The sequence below is a fragment of the Parasteatoda tepidariorum genome, chromosome 2 (assembly GCF_982258835.1).
Source record: "Parasteatoda tepidariorum strain Cologne lab strain chromosome 2, Ptep-v5.0, whole genome shotgun sequence".
NCBI classification, from domain to species: Eukaryota; Metazoa; Arthropoda; class Arachnida; order Araneae; family Theridiidae; genus Parasteatoda; species Parasteatoda tepidariorum.
In genome coordinates this window covers 72,439,224-72,458,895 of record NC_141756.1, presented here as the reverse complement: position 1 = coordinate 72,458,895, position 19,672 = coordinate 72,439,224, and positions in this window count along the sequence as shown.

Here is a 19,672-nt window from a genome sequence, read left to right as displayed (position 1 = left end):
GCGAGCGCAGCGAGTCATGGTTCACGGCGTGAACCACATAGGATTGCGTAGCAATTCTCGGTGGTTGGCGAGCGTTAGCGAGCAGGGGGCGGAGCCTCCTAGTATATTTTAATTGTTTAGCAGATCATGTACCATATAATAAATGTTCCTTATAATATGTAACATATAATATATATAAAACTTCATTCGCTTCAAAAATGAACTGCACAAACTGAAAATATTAGTCGACATATTTCAAGAGCTAAAAACATACTCCCAATTTCAAGACAAAGCAAACGTGGATGAGAAAAAAACGAAAATTATTTGAAACATAAAGCATTTTATATTTGTTTTTCTTTTGTTTCTTCTCATTTACGTCTGACAAGTCTTGAAAATTGTCGCTTGTTTCTGAGCGCTTAAAATGTGGGGATGTTTTTCTAATGTGCATATTTTGATTTAGTGAAAACTCACCACTTCATTTTCTTGGGATTATTATTTTATACACACAGTCCAGTCACATTAATGTGATCACCTGTCAAAAGCATTAACCAGGCGACTACTGCGGAGGCCCATGCGTAGCAACGTTCGCTGAACCGTTATTGAGGATATACTCCTAGTAGCCCCTTGGTTCATCTGGGCTGTCAGTTGCTCAATAGTTGCGCGTCTATTTGCCCAAACGCATCTCCGTAGTCTTCGTTTGCATCTGTCATCCATAGCCCGAGGTGCACCATATGTGCCACGGCACTGATTTTGGATAGTGTCATTTTGACTTGCACGGTATGCTTTTAACACGGTGACACGCGAACAGTGTACAAAATTAGCCGTTTCCGAACATTTCCACTCTTGGCCCGAAAGCCAATAATCATGCCCTTTTGGACGTCGGATAAATCGCTACGTTTCTGTATTACGCCAATGATTGAAATGCTTTCCGATGCCCTAGGATATTCTTTATATACACTCCACTGTAATGTGCTGCCACCTGCCTTCTGCTATTGGTTATTTCACGGTGACGACAAGAGTAGGTGGTGGTCACATTAATGGGACTGGACTGTGTAATATAAAAGTAATATAAAAATTTGCAATACAAGCGCAAAATAATTTAGAAAAAAATAATAAACCACACTGGATTGTAATAACATCTTCTTTATGAATTAAATAAATAAAACTATAAAAATTCGGTCGAGGGCGATTCCACGAAAAGTGGTCCTGAGTGACTAAATTTTCAAAATTATCGTAAAATCAAAAATGACACAATTTCGGAATCTAGAAGATAATCATTATAACATTTCTAGAAGATAATCAGAATAACATTTTTTAATAGTTAAGATAGTTTTTTGAATTACAAAAAATATTTATGTGAATTCTAACAAAAGGTGGAACACTATGAATTTTAGCAGGAGTTCTCTTCTTTGTTATGTTATATTCCAATGGAGTTCTTAAAATATTAAAGAGCAATAAAATAGTTTTTAGTAATAAATATAACTATTTTACTCTTTTATCATTGTTTAATGTATTTTTTTAATTTGGCCTAAATTTTTTCGCTTGTTTGAAAGTCGATTAATCAAGATAGTCTAATTTCCCAGTAACACACGTAACATAATTTTGCATTTTTTTCTGTAAAAACTTTAATAAAAAAGAAAATTTAAAAATTTTTTGTTTTATAAATTAAGAAGGCAAGATATGCAACGGAAAAAATTCTCGAATTAAAACTGCCAATAGTTAAAATTTTATAATTAATTTTATTCAAGGTAACACACGTAACGAAAAGTTACGCGCGTTACTGTTATGTGTGTTAGAGGTACTTATACACTTTAATTATTTATTTATTTTCAATAAAAGATTTAAATCATGTTCGGACATTTTTTATAACCGCTGCGCAACTTCAATGCCACAAATACGGAATTGTAAGATTGTGGTTTTTTGTAAAATCAGGTCGGTATAAGCATTAATAAAAAAACAGCATAATAAGACGATAATTTTGAAACTTTTGGAAATTGTTTTCCCAAACTTCTATTTGTTATACGCTTATGTTTAAGTAGAATATTTAGACTGCATTTGCTAGATTATTATAAAATGGATAAGCTTAAAATAGTGTCCTTATCTGGATTTAAAAGAATAAGAAGATGAAGAAAAAAAGAAAAGAGCATAAGATTCTGCACTTCAAAGGAAAGAAAATAAGGAAATAATGAAAGTTAGACTTGAACTTTCAAAACAGATTGATAATGATGTATAAGGTTCACCACTAAGTATTTCAGATGAACTTAATTATTAATAAATGGATTTTCTTCAAAAGTTAGATTGTTTATACTATGCTTGTATTGAAACAAGAGCTGGTTCTCTGGATTATTACGGGGAAAAACGGGCAATAAAACGAAAGAACTATCTAACAATGTTTCTAAGAGAGGCTTATACTGATTTTTGTCAGTTGCATGCTAAACATTGTTTAATTTTCCATATTTAGTGCTTTATGACTAAAAAATTTATTGCTACTGTAAAACTTAGAATCAAAACAAATATCATGAAATTTTTATTTTTTAACTGGAAGGCTAAAATTAAGTTTATGACAATACATGGTGATGGTAGAAGTATTTATTTATATAAAGTAAAAGAAATTTTGTATCTAATTGTTGGAAGGGTGCTTCTGATACTTACAAAACTTTCTCATTGCTTGTTATAGGTTTCTAACCATTATTTATTGTAGTTTGGTAACGATGAGAAAAAAATGACAATAGCTCACAATAAAAAATATATAATGGCAAATGTGCAAGAAGAATGTTTTGAAATAACACTTGAAAATTGGACTAACTTTCAATAATACGTAAGAGTTAAAGGAATCCGAGGTGATACTTTCCAAACAAACATATCTAGCATTAAAACCAGGGAAATTCAAGTTGACTTTGCAATGGCATATTCTTTTGAATATCAAAACGAATTTCAATCAGCATTATGCTATCCAGCCACTGTTCCGTTATTCACAGCAGCTGTTGTCTTAGACGATACTCTCCTAAGGAGTTTAAAATAGAGTCCTTTACAATATTTTCCTAAGGCAAAGACAAAGGTGAAACAATGTCTACACTTTTATTTTAAGACTGTTTAAAAACGATGCTACTTCAGAAGATGAGCTAACAGAAACCTTCTATAGTAATAAGTCAAGTTAAGAATTTAAAAATAAATATATGGTTGAATTATTTCATATTTTGTCAATCAAAATATAAAAAAAAGAAATTAATTTGGAAATATTTTACGATTTCACATGCAGAAGTCCCTTCTATGGGATAGGTGTGTAGTACAAAATCTTGAAAGCGAAGCAAAAAGCAAAGTTATTTATATCATTGTGTTGTTATACAAAAAAAATTATTTGCTATCTAGTGTTGTTTGCAAAGCTAACCAATCAACTCATGCCTAATACAACAGTATTATATATTAGCCAAAAGGAAATAAAGATATTAATTGAAAAGATCAATACATGGCAACGGTAATACAAAGCATAAAATTTATGCATAAGTATCGTTAGATACTTGAATAAGATGCATAGATGCACATTGTGGCACACAAATAGTCAGTAAGTCAATTTCTGTTCCCTCCTGATCAGAAGTGCGCCTATAACTGAAATTAAAACGACATATGCTCTATCTCGGGAATATTATTGACGCAAATGCACATGCTTGTAAACTTAAAATGCAATATTTGCGTAAAATAATTGGAAAATATGCATATTTTTGTTTCCAAACAGAAATGATTTTGAAGGAATAGATGTGCCTAAGATTTTCTATGTTTTACTCTCTAAACCAGTATAAAGAAGGGCTACAACCATCTTTCCAGACCATTAACTATTTTATTTGCCAAAATAAATTGTTTTTCTTCTGCTAAATTAAAATAAATAAATGTTTTAGTGCAACATTTATGACTTCTCAGTTGAAATATTCACAAAGGGTAACACACGTAACGTTCAGTTAACACACGTAACGTACCAATTTCACCAAAATAAAGACGTTTTTACAGTTGCAAGAAATTTTTAAAAATCACTAAACACAGCTTCGATATTGTATCTCTCTATAAAGGAAAATATCTTAATTTTTTGCCTTTATACTTCACAGAATTAAATGAATATATTCAAAGTTTCAAATATCTAGCATTATAAAGGGTAACACACGTAACAAAATTTTAGATTTTTTTTTTTCAACATCAAATTAATTTGCGCTTTCAATCTTCGTTTTGAAAACTTACAACACATATAGATTTAACAACAAATTAAGAAAAACATAAAAAATATCTAACAAGTTTATTATAATAAGTGTTAAAGTTGAAATATGTCGTGTAAAAGTAACACACGTAACGAAAGAATCGCCCTCGATCGTAACTCTGATGCTCTTTTCTCTATATTTAATTATAAATACAATGCGAATGGTTAATATCTCGTACATGATCAAATAACGGGTCACTAAACTTAATATATATATTTTAATTTAATAACAAGAGAGAATCATAAATGAATAATCATGTTCGATATATTTGTTGTAGTTGCATCAGTATATGGTTCAATTCATAGGGAATATTTATCATATATCAGATTGAGAAACTCCATAAATTATGACAATAAGTGAACAGTTTAAATTTAAAGTGACTGTTAGATTTGTATATTTATGTTACATATTTTTTAGAATTAATTCCATAATATTTAATCATATTAAATGAGATCTCCTTTTCATAGAACGTATGAGACATAACAGTGAACAGTATTGATGTTTTAATAATACAATACATAAGTATTTAAATGTAAACGTTTTTGAATGTACATAGCGTTTTTCTTTAACTCTTAAGCTATCTTAACTAACCATTATTTTCCTTCTTTTTCATATTTTGTTTCAAAGCAAAAGAAAGAGTGACTTGTTTTTCACATGTAATTGATATTTTTATGCTGTTTTATTTCATGGTATAATTATTCATTAAACAATATAACTCGAAGTGCTTATACCCTTTCCTAAATATCAATAGCGCGAAGCGTAAACCATATTCGAAAAGCGCAAAGTTGCACATTGCCTCATAAGCCTTTTATCAGTTCTGAGCAATGTTGGGCTTCCTGGATGTTAGGTTAATCAAGGAAGGTATTGAGTACTGAAGGAAACCCGTGACCGTGATAATTGCACATAGAAACGAACCAACGTTCCGAAAGTATCAGGAATCAGGGCGTGGAGTTTATTGAATGGGTTCTTTTGTACAAACATACATAAATCACAATAGCATTAAATAGAAGTTTGAAGAATGATGGTTGAGCTTTAGTGGTAAATAGTATTTTCCTAAGCATAATTTTTTATAGAGATTTTTTTATAGAGATTGCATTTGTCTTACATTTTGCATATTAAAACACATAAAAGAAATAAAGCTACTTTCACGCGTTTTTTTTGTTTGCTTTGTATATAAGTAGATATTCTGCATTTTTATTACTATTTTTTTTTACTTTCAGCAGTATGGTAAAACGAAAATTTATGTTGATTATAGAATTATTAATTATAATATATAAATTATTATGAATTAAGTATGATATATAAATTTTGATAGAGAAATTAAAACAAATAAAAACAACATTGTTTATTTCAAAAATTATATTTCATGTGTTATTGATTTCAAATCAAATATACTTTAATTATAAATACTGATTTTTTTTTTCAAATTGATTCATATGTTTTCAGTTACATAAAAATCTAAATTTTTTTTTATCATGATAAATCAAAATAAATTATGCTTCAGAAATTAATACATTTGAATTCATCTTTATGTGCTTTGTTACTGTTTCAAAAAATCCATATTTGGAGTGGTTTACAATCTGTTGAAGCATTGGTTATTATATTTATGCGTTTCTGGTGTTCCTCGTGCAGCACCTGCATACTCCCTGTTGACTGCCATGCGTCTGTTTCGCCATATCCAAATCCAACATGGCTTCAAGTACGCATTATTGCTGGTTATCTCGCGTTGACAGTTTTTGTTGTGGTCGTTACTCAACAACTGAATTAGCAAACAACTGAATTAACAAATCACAGTAAGAAAAAGTTGCTTCATCTTTTACATAAATTTCAAATGCTTTGAAGTTTATTTAAAATCTTAAGTTTGTTTCCAGGCTTATTTGAAGTTGACATCAAAAACAACATGAAAAAACCTTACTCCCAAGACTGATAATCAAGGTGTAGGAATTTGTTATATTCAATCTTAAGTTTGTTTTGGGGTTGATAGAAATCTACCTGATAGTTACCAGCTTAGAGAAGTTGTTTTTGAAGTGCCAGTGTTATTTATCTACACTTCAAGCAAATAAGTATAGTGAGGTGTGAATAATTTCTCCCTACTTCAACAAAAAGTAATGCTGAGTTAATTATTTTATGAGTTCTAAATAATGGTACAATTGAGGTTCAGTGATGAGGTTACTTTTTATGCAAAACATAACTTCTTTTTCAGCACCAAATATATTTTTTTTAATTGTCAACAGAACAATCTCAAAAACAACTTGTTTTTTGTAAGGGATTACATTTGATTGAATTAAGTCTACTTGCACATGTGCTGTTAATATGAAGCTAGACGTTTTTTAAATTATAATTTATATCACTTAACTAAACTAGAGATAACGTGAAGTTCAAACTATATTGCTAAAAGAATTGATTAGCTAAGAAGTTCATTGCCTTCTTAAACAATCAATAACGTGTAACACACAGTCTTTAAGGATATCCGAAAAGAAACAAACGGTGTACTAATTGATAGAGAATTATCACTCTTGGCAAGCTCCCAAAAAATCAAGTTATCTTAACTTATTCTTTCAAACGTAACGGAGACTGTCAAGAAACCATGTTCTTCGGCTTGTTGAGTAAATTTAAATTGTTATCTTAAAAAAGATAATCCTAAAAAAGATAGAATATTAAAATTCTAAAGTATGATTCCTCAAATTCTTCCCTAACAGCTCATTCTTCCCTAATAGCTGAATTTTATGCTTGCACAGTTCAGAAAATGTTCTATATTTTGTTTTATTTTAACTTTTTACCCCGTTATGACGGAATAAGTAAGCTTGCGTGCACATAGAGTTATTTTTTTTAACAAACAAATATAACTTTATTGAGAACAAAAACACATAAATACAAAGAATATATATTCGTCGTCAAGAGGAAAATCCTGTCCAGGCGACAAAGAAAAGTAATACAATAAATTTAAAATAGAAATTTAAAAAAAAAAAGAAAAAAAAAAAGAAAAAAAAGGGGGTATTACAATCATAAATTATTTTGCTCATCATAAGACGTCATATATTGTTGAACACTGTAATAATAGAAAAAAAAATGCATGAAACTATATATAAAATAAATAAATAAAAAAATAAAAAAATAACAAAGGTAACATAAGAAATTCATTTGGATTGGCACAAGACTGGTATAAAAAATCAAATGCTTCCTTTAAAGTGAAAAATAGAGATCTAAATCGTCAATGTTCATCAAAAATTGAAATAAAGCACGCTTAAAAGAAGAATATATTTTGATGTTTTGCAACTGAAATGGTAATTTATTATATAATTTAGGTGCTAAGTAAAAAAACTGTTTTCGTGAAATTTCTTTTGTAAAGAGGGGAATCTCATACATTTCAGTTGGTCTCCTTTCAGACACATTAGTTTTTAATTTGCATATTAATTTATTGTTGTGTAAATAGAGTAAAATACGAAAAAATACATTATGGCGAAATGGTAATAGGTTAATTCTTGTATATATATATTGGTAGTAGTTACACTTGAATTATTTATATTTAGAGAATTAATAATCTTGAAGCATTTATTCTGAACTGAGATTAAGGGAAGTAAATTAGTTTTATATTCACCGCCATATATTATCGCACCGTAATTAATTAAAGAATAAAACCAGGAGTAATAGAGTGCTTTCACAAAATTAAAATGAATTTTATTCGTAAGGTGATAAAATTTAACTAAAACGAAACGCAATGTTTTAACTAAATTGTTAATATGTGTTTTCCATTTTAAATTAGAATCGATATATAGTCCTAAATATTTGATATTATTTACAGATTGTAGAATATAGCATTGACAATTTTCATTAGTACTTTTGCAGGAGAGAGAGTGAAATTTTAAATTTAAGTTAAATTCTGATTTTCTTAAACTGAAATATATATATATTTAGTTTTATTTAGATTTAAATTTAAGTCATTTATTGTAAACCATTTTGAAATTATGCGTAAATCAGATTCAATTTGAAAAATTAATTGATTTAAATCTGTGCAAGAATACAAAATTACGGAATCATCAGCATACGTTATTATCTTACCAAAAAGTTTGAGTTAACAAAAGTCATTGATGAATGTAATAAACAATAAGGGTCCTAGAAAAGATCCTTGAGGAACACCACGGTTTGAAAAAATATAATTACTAAAATTACTTCGGATTTTAACTCTATGTTCTCTGTTTGAAAGATATGAAACAAACCAATTTAACATAATTCCTCTGAAACCAGCAAATTCTAATTTTTTAATTAAAAGATTGTGATTGACATTATCGAAAGCTTTTGATATATCAAGAAATATAGCTACTGTTATCTTATTTTCAGCAATACTATTATGAATAAATTTTGAAAATTCCAAAAGAGCTTTTTCTGTACTTTTGCCTTTAATAAATCCATGTTGATTAACAGAGAAAAAATTTGTATGTTTTAAATAATTGTACATTTTATCAGCTAGAGCTTTTTCAATGATTTTGGAAAAAACAGGTAATATTGAAATTGGTCTATAGTTTGATAGGCAATTTTTATCGCCGGTTTTAAAAATAGGAGTTATGGTTGCTCTTTTTAAAGAAGTGGGAAATATGGATGACTTGATTGAGGTATTGATGAAATTAGTTATAAAATTTATATTATTGAGAGCAAATAGTTTAATTAATTTTACATTAATACCGTCATAGTCAAAGGAGTTTTTATTAGAAAGAGAATTTATTAAGTGAAGTACTTCACAATCATTCAATTCTAGGAAAACAAACGAGGTTAAACTTGGTGAAATATATATTTGCAAACTGTTTAAACTTGGGTTTGAGGTATTGTAGGCATTTGCAAATGATTTATTGAATTGATCAGAAGATTCATAGTCGTTTAAAATATCAGGTAAAGTAAGTGATTTGCTCTGATTACCAATAATACCATTTACAAGATCCCCTTTTTGTTTATTTGAATCACAATTTAAAAATTTGAATTTGAAATATTCTGATTTTGCTGTTTTAATTAAATACTTAAGCTCAGAAACTATAGTGTTGTATGCTGTTTTGTAAATAATATCCCATGGATATTTTCTAGTTTTTTTGAATAGTTTTTCCTTTCTTCGAATTAAAATCAAGATATTATTAGTCATCCAGTTATTTTTGGCTTTTTTGTTTGATTTATGCTTATATTTAAAATTATTTTTTAAATTATTGAGTTTGAAAACAAAACTTCGATATTGTTGATCAAGAGAATCTTGAGGATTGTAATTAAATTTGTAATTTGACAGATAATTATTGAGCTTATTATAGTTGATTGAAATTTTATTTTCAGCTTCCTTAATTTTATTTACCTCATTGTAATGAACACTGCAAAAGGTTGGATAGTGATCGCCTATGTCATTTATGAATATTCCGGATTTGATTGAAAATTTATTTGTTTTTACGAAGACATGATCAATGCAAGTTGATGAGGAATTTACTCTAGTTGGTTTGTCTATGTAATTTTGAAATCCAAATTGGCATAATAAATTAATATATTCATGAGTAATAAAATCATCACTTAGAATATCAATATTTATATCACCCATCAGTATTATATTAGGATATTTAAGCTTAGAGATTATTACTTTAAGTTCAGTATTAAAAAAATCAACAGTAAAATCATGAGATCTATATAAAGATAGAAATAATAAATCTAAAGATTTGCAATAAAGTAATATAGATTCTGCGGAAACAAAATGTACAGCTAACTCTGAAATATCAAGACATTTTTTAATAAAAACACAAACACCTCCAGAGCGATTATTTGTTTTAGTGATTTTTCATTAGAAATAAAATTAACTTTGCTGTCAATGGTTTTTTACAGTTATGGATAAACATGCTATACTTTATTTATATTCTTTGAAAATTATTTTGAAATTTTTTGAAGAAACAAATTTAAGAAATTTAAAATTTTAAAACGAAACTTTATTTTATTAGTGGTTTGATTTATAAGTATCTTATATAATCAGGCAATTGCATTGGATTGAATGGAAATGTAGTAGCACATGAAAATATCTTACGCCTTTAAATATTCTTCCTTATTTAGCTAAGTGAGATAAATTTACAATAAACATAGCATTTTAAGGGCGTTATTGCATAGAGACATCAAACATTCTATTTAAAAAGCCATGAAGTGAAACTAAATACAAACAAACGTTAAAACTCTCAAAATATTCATTTCAGTTTTGAATAACAAATTTTCGTTGCTGTAAACGAGCACTCATGTTGTAATAAAACTTACATATGTGCTGAAAATAAGTTATTATCTATTTCTTCTCCTTCGTAATTTCACACCAGAGTAGTTCTATTAATATAATATAGCATTATTTTCTTTTACAATTTCGAAAGTTTAGTTAGATGAACTCATTAGAAGTACTTTATTGCTACCACTGCAATCTTATAATCGTATTATTTTTATTCAATAATTTTTAAACAAAAAACATTTATTATCCCAGGAGTACGTGAAGTTCATTTCTTACTAAAACATGTTAAAAGTTGATAGTCAATATCAATTACATTAAATTGGGAATTTCAATAAAATACATAATTTAGTTTGGAGGAAATTATGAAGCCATAAGATGATGACGAAACCTTTTTTTTAAAGTTATTAAATCCAATACTAAATCTTACTGTAATGAAAATTATTTCAAATAGAAAAGTTCAATGATTTAGTGCAGATATTCTAAAAATAGCTTATGAATGAAAATTAAATATCCCCTTAAGGAAATCATCAAGTATGCAATAATGAATTATTTTAAGTGAAATATTTTTCAAGAATATTTAATACTTAATTTAATATGTTAAGAATTATATACGAGCAAGCATATAATATTTTACAAATTGAAAAAAGTAAATATCAGAGAGAGATGTAGTTTTACCTACCCGAAGCATTTCCTGGTAAATTAGTAATGAACTTGAAGAAAAATTTATATTACACAAGTTTGTCATGCGGAGTGTTTTATTAATTGCAATTTATTAATTCATATTTTATTTTCCATTAATTATGATTTGATCCCTAATCTAGAAATGTTGTTCCTTTCACTAAAAATAATTTTATAATATTCCAACAAGTTCCAGTTTCTCCAGTAGTATTTACATTTATTACAATCGACTACAGTTATCGACATAGGTAACACTGGCAAGTCACTACAATTTGAACTTTAAAACAATGCAGTATTATATTTCGTTCTAACTGGGGAATTTCAATTCATTATTTTAATTGAATTTTTAATACAGTGCGTTTCCTGATGTTTCGAATTGTAAAAGTAATTCTGAAAAAGGTTTTCATTATTTGCTTGATCTGATTTTCTTCCTTCGATTTAAAATTATTCGCGATCGTTCATTTAAACACACGTTCTACTTTTAATTTGAAGGAATTTTCCACTTTTTATTATACCTACACTATTTTGGGTTTGAATAGTTTTTTTTTCTTTTATTTTATTTACTTTTGATTTTTACAAAATGGATCGACATATTTTATTCCTTCCCGAAGCACCTCAAGCACCCTACCAAACAGATTCCCCAACAGATTCGGAATTACATAATTATATGTTACACTGTGAAAAATTGAAGTAATTTAAAATATATGAATAAATACGTAATTTTTTATTTTCATTTTATTTTTAATTTAAATCAAATTATATAATAATGAAGTTAAAAAATATAGTCTCTATAAACGAAATTAATAAATATGAACTTCTTGAGAAAGGGTATTTTTAATTGTTTTTCTTAGCTTTAGTAACCTCTTGCCATGAAATTAACTCGATTTGTTTGGCTTTTTCTTGATGTAAGTTCTTCTAGAGCTACGTTCCTAACGGTCAAACCTCAAGATTCTGTAGTCTCGCAGTCGAGTGAACGTAACGACACTGTACTCAGTAGAACACCGAGGTCAAACATCACTGGCTCCGCTCAGTGACAACTTTGATCAGCCTACGTAAGAACCGAGGGTGCACGGTATCGGTCTTCGTTAAACTGTTCTACCGTAAAGTGCTCAACTTCGCGATCAGGTCATCGAACTATCAAAACAGAGGAGCCATCCCTTCAGCAAAGGATCAAAATTGCGTTGGCATGTCTACGGATCATCCTCAGGGATGTTTCCCAAATTGTCTCCAATAGCCCATTGTGCATCTCTAGTGCGGCGAAAATAAAATTCCTACATACCTGAAAGCAATAGAGTGTAATAAAGGGTAATAAAAGTTCTGGCGTAGATAAACTTCCTACCAAGACTCTGTCTATGAGCGCTAGTGGACACTTCCTTAACCTACGATAACGAGGATGGAGTTTACCACGCCCTACCCTTACATAAAAGTTGGATATTCCTAATTTGTGAAGACAAAAATCCTTAATGCTTTTAGTATCTGACTTTCTAATTGATTGTGACCTTCTGATCAAGTTTCAACTTCATAAAATGTTTTAGAAAATATTTATCAATATATTTTATAGACATTGGGATATGACACATTCCACGCACATGCTCTTGTGAGTCTTATTTTTTCTTTTCCTTTTTGACAAAATGTGTACATGGAAAATTCAAATCTTGCTTGCATTGTGAAAAAAATCACATTCAAATCTAAAATCTTCCAGAATATGGTTAAATTAACCGTATTTCTAATTCTATGACTACATCAAAAAGTTCTGTTGTTTTCACCGAATCGCATCTGCAATGATTTTAATTTAATTAACAACAAAATACGATTTTATAATGTGTGATAATATTAGAGTTTTTTTCTTCGTGATACATTAGAGCAAAGCCTAGAAACCATTTATTCCGAAACCAAGATTTCCGTTAAGCCGTTATCATGAGAACAGCAAAATTACCAAATGAATTGCTAGTTAAATTACCAAAATTATATTTATTTCTCTTCAAAGATGTCAATATAGTGTGGTAGTTATAAATGATTTATTTTCTCGTGTAAAAAGAGTTAATTTTTAAGCTTTACTTGATGTTAAATGACTTTTAGAAATTTTTTCAATTGCCAGACTAACTGATATGTGCCAATGTCATTTTTTTCTATAGTGAATACCGCAGTAACAGATGCTCGAATCTTGTAACTTTCAAATGTTTATTTCCCTTCAGATCAAGAAGCTGGCATCTGTTTTTGCAAGATTCAGTATTAAAGCTAATAAAAAAAAGTAGTGCGTGGAGTCCCTCCGTGCGGAAGAAGTTAAACTTCGCAACCTGCGACGTTAATTGTAGAAGAATCAGCAGTCGTAGAAGGATCACTAGTTCTATTCAACGACTCTTTCTCCTGCTCCGCTCGCTTCTGTGCTCTGTAATCACGGTAATATTGTGAATTTTTCCCTCTTTAACCAGTGGAAGTGCTAGTGATTGCCTCGTCGTCCCACCCTGGAAAATGTATTTGTATTAATAATGTATGTGAATGCGTCATAATGTAATTTCAGAAGAGAAACAATCAATTGATATTCACAAGAGACGTACCTTGACATAACCTTAAATCCGTCGCATTGTCCGTGGGATTGTTTTCAGCCATTTTTTGCAATTGTTATCCACTAAATTTGAAAATAAAAAATACTACCATATTAAATTATATGTGTATCAATACAAACTAAAAAAATATTCATAGAAAAACAATACTTTTATGACTTTTATTATTTTTATGCTAGTGAGAACCAAAACAATATGGAACTAAATGAGGGAAAACTGGATCCTATCACGTCATTTCCCGGCCAATAAAAATGTAGCGTTAAACGTTTAACGTAACCTTGTTGGAAGTCGCATGAGAAGTATAACTTCAAAAATCGCAGTGAACGACAATCGGAGACTTAGACTTTACCAAGAATTTTAAGAACTGTATACAAAGGGAGAGCAGATGATTCAACCGAATCCGAGACATTTGATTACGAACAAATATGTACTTATAGGTCAAGGACAGTAAAAGTTCGAAAATTAAAAAAAAATGCATAACATAATCTTATGAACGTATTTCACTTAAAGTGCAAGTAGATAAAATAAGTGTTGTGTAATAGTAATGCAGTTAAAATTAGAGGTATGTTTATTTTATTAAGAGGTATGTTTATTTTAATTGTTTGTAAATTGCTTTTTAAAACACGTGTCCCATCACTGAAGATTTATTCACTCGTTATTAAAAAATACTAGTTGAACGAACTTTATTATTCGGAAAACGCTTATACCAACTATTAAAAAATATGGGAATCAGATATGCTTATCATAATATTCTTAAGAACCGTGTTCGAAGACATTTTACTTTGTTACCAATAGATTAATTCTGAAATGTAATATTGTAATGGAAATGTATTTTCTAAACTAAACAAGCAATATAATTAATACTTCTTTATCATTTTTTTTTACTTCGCTTTCTCGAAAGCATAGCGTTTTTATCCCTAATTATGTAATAAAGAAATATAAGAGAAAGATTTTTGAAACAAAATTATGCCTTAAGTATTTTTTTTTCTTTTTTTAAAGTAATAATTGCTAAGATTTGTAATTTTATTATTTTAAAATATCATACATTTCAATTTTCAAGGATCATTGTTCTTATGCTAAGACTTAACTTATTAAATTTAAGAATATTAGAAGTTAGAATTGTTTCTAATTTTCAATGTCATTTATATCCCGTTATTGAATTAAATTATAAATGCAGATTAATTAAAAATATGAATTTTTTTTTAAATATTATGCTTAAGTTATTTAAGCGAAAAATCTAAGGATTAAAATAAAAAATAATTAGTTTCGAAGGATTAAATATATGTACGCAAATATATGCTGGACCGAAAAAAATATCTTATTAAAAATCCCTTTTTTACAATTTTATATTTTTTTCTTCTAGAAAACAATATTTTTCAGTAGTAGAGCTCACTCAGCCTTAACACAAGAGTTTCATTGAAGTGGAAAATTTCGAATAATAATGGGTAGAATTTAGACTGAAAATAAGAGAGTACTTAAGCGAAGAAATAATCCCTGTAAGAATTGGAATAGAGGAAAATAAATTTTTAATTATTGGTATTAAGACAATAAAACCTTTAAAAAAATCGGTTATATTAAGTCAGTTTAAATTTTTTTTACTATCTAATATTAGACAATTGTAGTATATATATATATATATATATATATATATATATATATATATATATATATATATATATATATATATATATATATATATATATATATATATATATATATATATATATATATATATATATATATATATATATATATATATATATATATATATATATATATATATATATATATATATATATATATATATATATGAACGAATAAAAGAACAAAATTATTAAAAAATAGCCTACTTGAGGTACAAGGAAATGCTTAGATAAAGATTGTTAAGCTAACTTCGATCGAATTAGCTGACCAGTTTATAATATGACAATCATAAAAAAATAATGAATTGCTTTTCATTTTGATATGAAAGCCTATAATTAGCTAAATCCGCAAATCCCCAATATTCATTTAAATTGATAGCGTCATGGCGTTTTTAATTTTGATGGTTTAATTTTTTAATGACGTGTTTTAAAAAAGTTTCACCAATTGCTCATTGCCAAACTTATTTTAAACTTTATTTCCCTCTAAAAAAACTCAACAACTATAATTTTATCCTTGCGTCCATTCAGATTTAAAAAATTTAAAGACCTGACAGCGCAAAATAATCTTTCATTTTCAAACTAGACTAAATTAAGTTATTTCTCCGAGAGATAACATTTTTTAAAACAAATTTCATTGTAATCTTTATTCACTAATCTTACCATGCATCTTAGTGTTTATACATTATTTATCCTACAACACCGTCAGTCTAACAATTATAATTTTTCAATGAACGATTCTTTTTAGGTATCTCCACGGGATTTTTTTCCCTTGTACAGTAATAGTTTGAAATGTATCATGCATTTACGCACGAAGAAATTTCCATGAAACTTGAAGGGTATGCCATTATTTTATATGATCAGTGCCAGTATTTGTAACGAACTTCAGCAAAGTTAAAAGTGTTAACCGTGAATTGAACGGGCGTCTCAATAAAGCTTCCAAACTGAATTCGAGGGCCAGTTACATTTCCCTGCTAGTTGCACAGAGTTACCGGATTCGATCCGAGGTGTTTCAAGGATATCTCTTTCAAACATCCTTCAGATTGGTTACAATGGAAAACAAATTCATAACTCTCTCACCTCTTGACAAAAAGAAAGCAATTTTATCTCGTTCCACGACCGATTTTGATTCAACAAATAGACAATGGAAGGGCCAATTTGCAAATAACTTCTAAGAGTAAATTTTTATTCTCCGGTTAGCAACCATACATTTTAGGTGAAAGCATTTAGTTGAAAACCTTTATTTTTACGGTCATTATAGCTTTAGGGGCTCATTTTTACAGCCATTGAGTATACATGCTTTGTCGGTCACTGATCTTCAACTGGAGGTTAAAATATTTACAGTACTGTACTGTCAGGGCGCTTTTTCATTACACGACACGATAACCACAAAACGGATCCGATTGTCGGCGAACGACATAGAGTCAAGTAAAATACATGGTCAGCAACGGAGTGCTTTTTCACTCACCGATACGATAACGATTATGTCGTATCCGACAAGGCGATACCGTTTGTCGGAATCAAATGTCGGGTAGGCAAGCAAGTTTCTCCTCAAATCGTGGCGATTTTATTTGTTGTTGTGTATCGTTTCTGTTTTATCTCCTCTTTTGATAACATTATTTTATTATTTTAATCAATTTTATTAGTTTATTTGATCATGTCAAATGTAAAATTTGAAACTTGTTTCATATAACTTATTCTCATGTCTGGTTATAAATTTTTAATTTTATGATGTAGCATTTTTTACATTATAATGAGGTTGAAAGACTTGAACAATCATAAAAGTTTTATTGAAAATTTTGATAAATTCATTATATGCTTTAATGAAGAGATAATATTTTTTATAATAGTAATGGTTTGATAAGAAGGCAAATAAGGACCCTTATGTATTTTATACAGAACTCGATCGAACTACTGGTTTCTGCTTGATTGAACAAAAAAAAAGTCTGCTCCTTGATTCAACTGAAACATTTTTTTGAAGCATGATAGAGCGGCTTCATAAGATAAATTTGATAAAACTCATTCAAAAAATCATCTAAAAAGATTATTCTAAACGAAAATTCATCTTTGGAATTTGCCAAAAACCGAACAAGATGCAATTTTATTTTTTCAGTAGCGAAATATTTTACCCCCCCCCCAAAAAAAACGAAAATTTTCCGATTCCCATGACATGAAACCTTATTTTGGTAAACGTGCGTTTTGGAAATGCAATTTAAGACAGTGTGATCAGCAAGTGGGGCATAGATGGTAGCACAATTTATTCTGACAGTTGGAAAGGTTATCAAACAAAGAGAATAAAAGGATTCATACTTGCTAAGGTTTATCATAAATACAAATACCTTAGCAAGTAGGTATTTGTATAAATTTTATTAATCCTGATACAGGAGTTCATAATACGCTAACAGTTGAGAGAATAAGTAGCAGTGCTAAATGGAGGGATAAAGGAAATAGGGGGACAGCGAGATATCATTTGGAATCTTACATATCAGAGTTCATATCGTCACTTTGAAACTAAACCGTGGTAACTAAAAAAGCAAGTTTCTCAGGAGAGCGATTTCTAACTTTTCAGGAACTTCCATCGCAGGTTGCTCAAAGCTATGGCGACTATTACAAATCGCTAAAAAAATCGCTCTCCTTAAAAACTTGCTTTTTTGAGTTGCCATGGTTTAGTTTCAAAGCGACGTCATCTCCTCCTAGGTTTTGTTGCAACTGGCACACTGCTACACTATTCCCTAAAACTAAGATGGCGAATCGCGTCAATGCGATGACGATTTATCTGCTCTCTAAATTAATTTTACGGAACTATGAAGATAACACGTTGCTTCTCTAAAAGGGTGATTTTTGTTTACCCAAAATGACCTAAATGTCTCATTTTTCGATTTGTTTTGAGTTACTACGGTTTAGTTTCAAAGCGACGATATGGCGACAGCATCTGATGAAAGAAAAGAGACTGTTTTGAATATATGCTAAACACTATATTGGCCCATTTTCCACCGAAATCCGATTGACTACTTTAATTTTAAACGTAAAAAGTTTAGATTTTAAAAGAAGTGTTTTATTTCATGATTTGTCGCAAAAATTTTAGTCGTAGATTGGTGGCACTTAAAAACAGCCAAATCTGTAGCTGCGGTGGCGTTAATACGTAAGTACCATTTCGTGCACCCAAAAAACGTTTCTGCACTGCTAGCTTTTTTCTTCTGAAATAAAATAAGAAGTTTGAGACGACGATTATCATTCCGCATATTTAAAGTTTGCAGAAAAAATCACAACAGAACACAAGCAACTGCTCACTCAAGCTCAAAACATTGAATGAACAAGAATTTCTATTTATCGGACGAACGATATCGGACAAGTGAAAAAAACAATTGCTTGAACGATCCGGCAACGACATTGTCGTTCACACATTTGTCGGTATCGTGTCGTGTAATGAAAAAGCGCCCTCAGGGAAGACATAATTTTGTTTTCCGATGATTTAAAGATATTCTGAAGTTTGTTTTGACAGCTCGTAAGAGTCTGGGATGACAAAAACTGGATAAATAAATAGCTCGTGCACCGAAAAAACACGATCGGAAGTCAATTCCTGGTACAAGTCCATTAGTTTAGATAGGGGTTATGTAGAAATGAGCTTAAAGAAGTTTTTGATTGGTCAGGAAAGAACTTTGTGCTAATATAAATATTTCAATGCAACGTCACCTTTACTTAGAAATGAATTCTGTGATTTACAATCATATTCTTATGATGGATGAACAATAGAGTTTTTTGAAGCTTTTACAGATATTCATGTAGTGTCGTCTTTTCCAGGTTGTGTTACGTCAGAAACATCAATCAATGCACATTCAAACGAGATTTAGTCATAAAGTTTTGCTCATTCAACTTACCAAAGATTGAGGAACAGTAGTCCTCTTAGCCATGCGTTGAAAGTTACATTACAGTCTTCTGTCAAATTGAATTTTTTTTTTAAATTTGTGATTTCTTCTATTGATACACTTCTTGTAGTGCCATTTTATACAGAGTTAACAGCTTGCGCTATGAAGTCCTCTCAGCATCTGTAACAATTAAGGTAGGCTGCCCTTGATGTGAGTAACAATGTACCTATTAAGCTACACTGATTTACACAGACAGCTACAAGAACGAATGTGGACACACTGGTAGTGGAGTTTAGGTAAGATGTGTAAAGTGCTGAATATTTCTCCGTTTTTCAATCAGTAGTGTTCGCAGTAGATATGGCTGTCATTTATGCCTTGGAACACGGCTTAACCGGGTAGATATGGATTCTCTCAAACAGCCGAAGTTTTGTTTAATATATTGATAATTAGAGAGATGTTAGTGACCGAAGGTGAACTC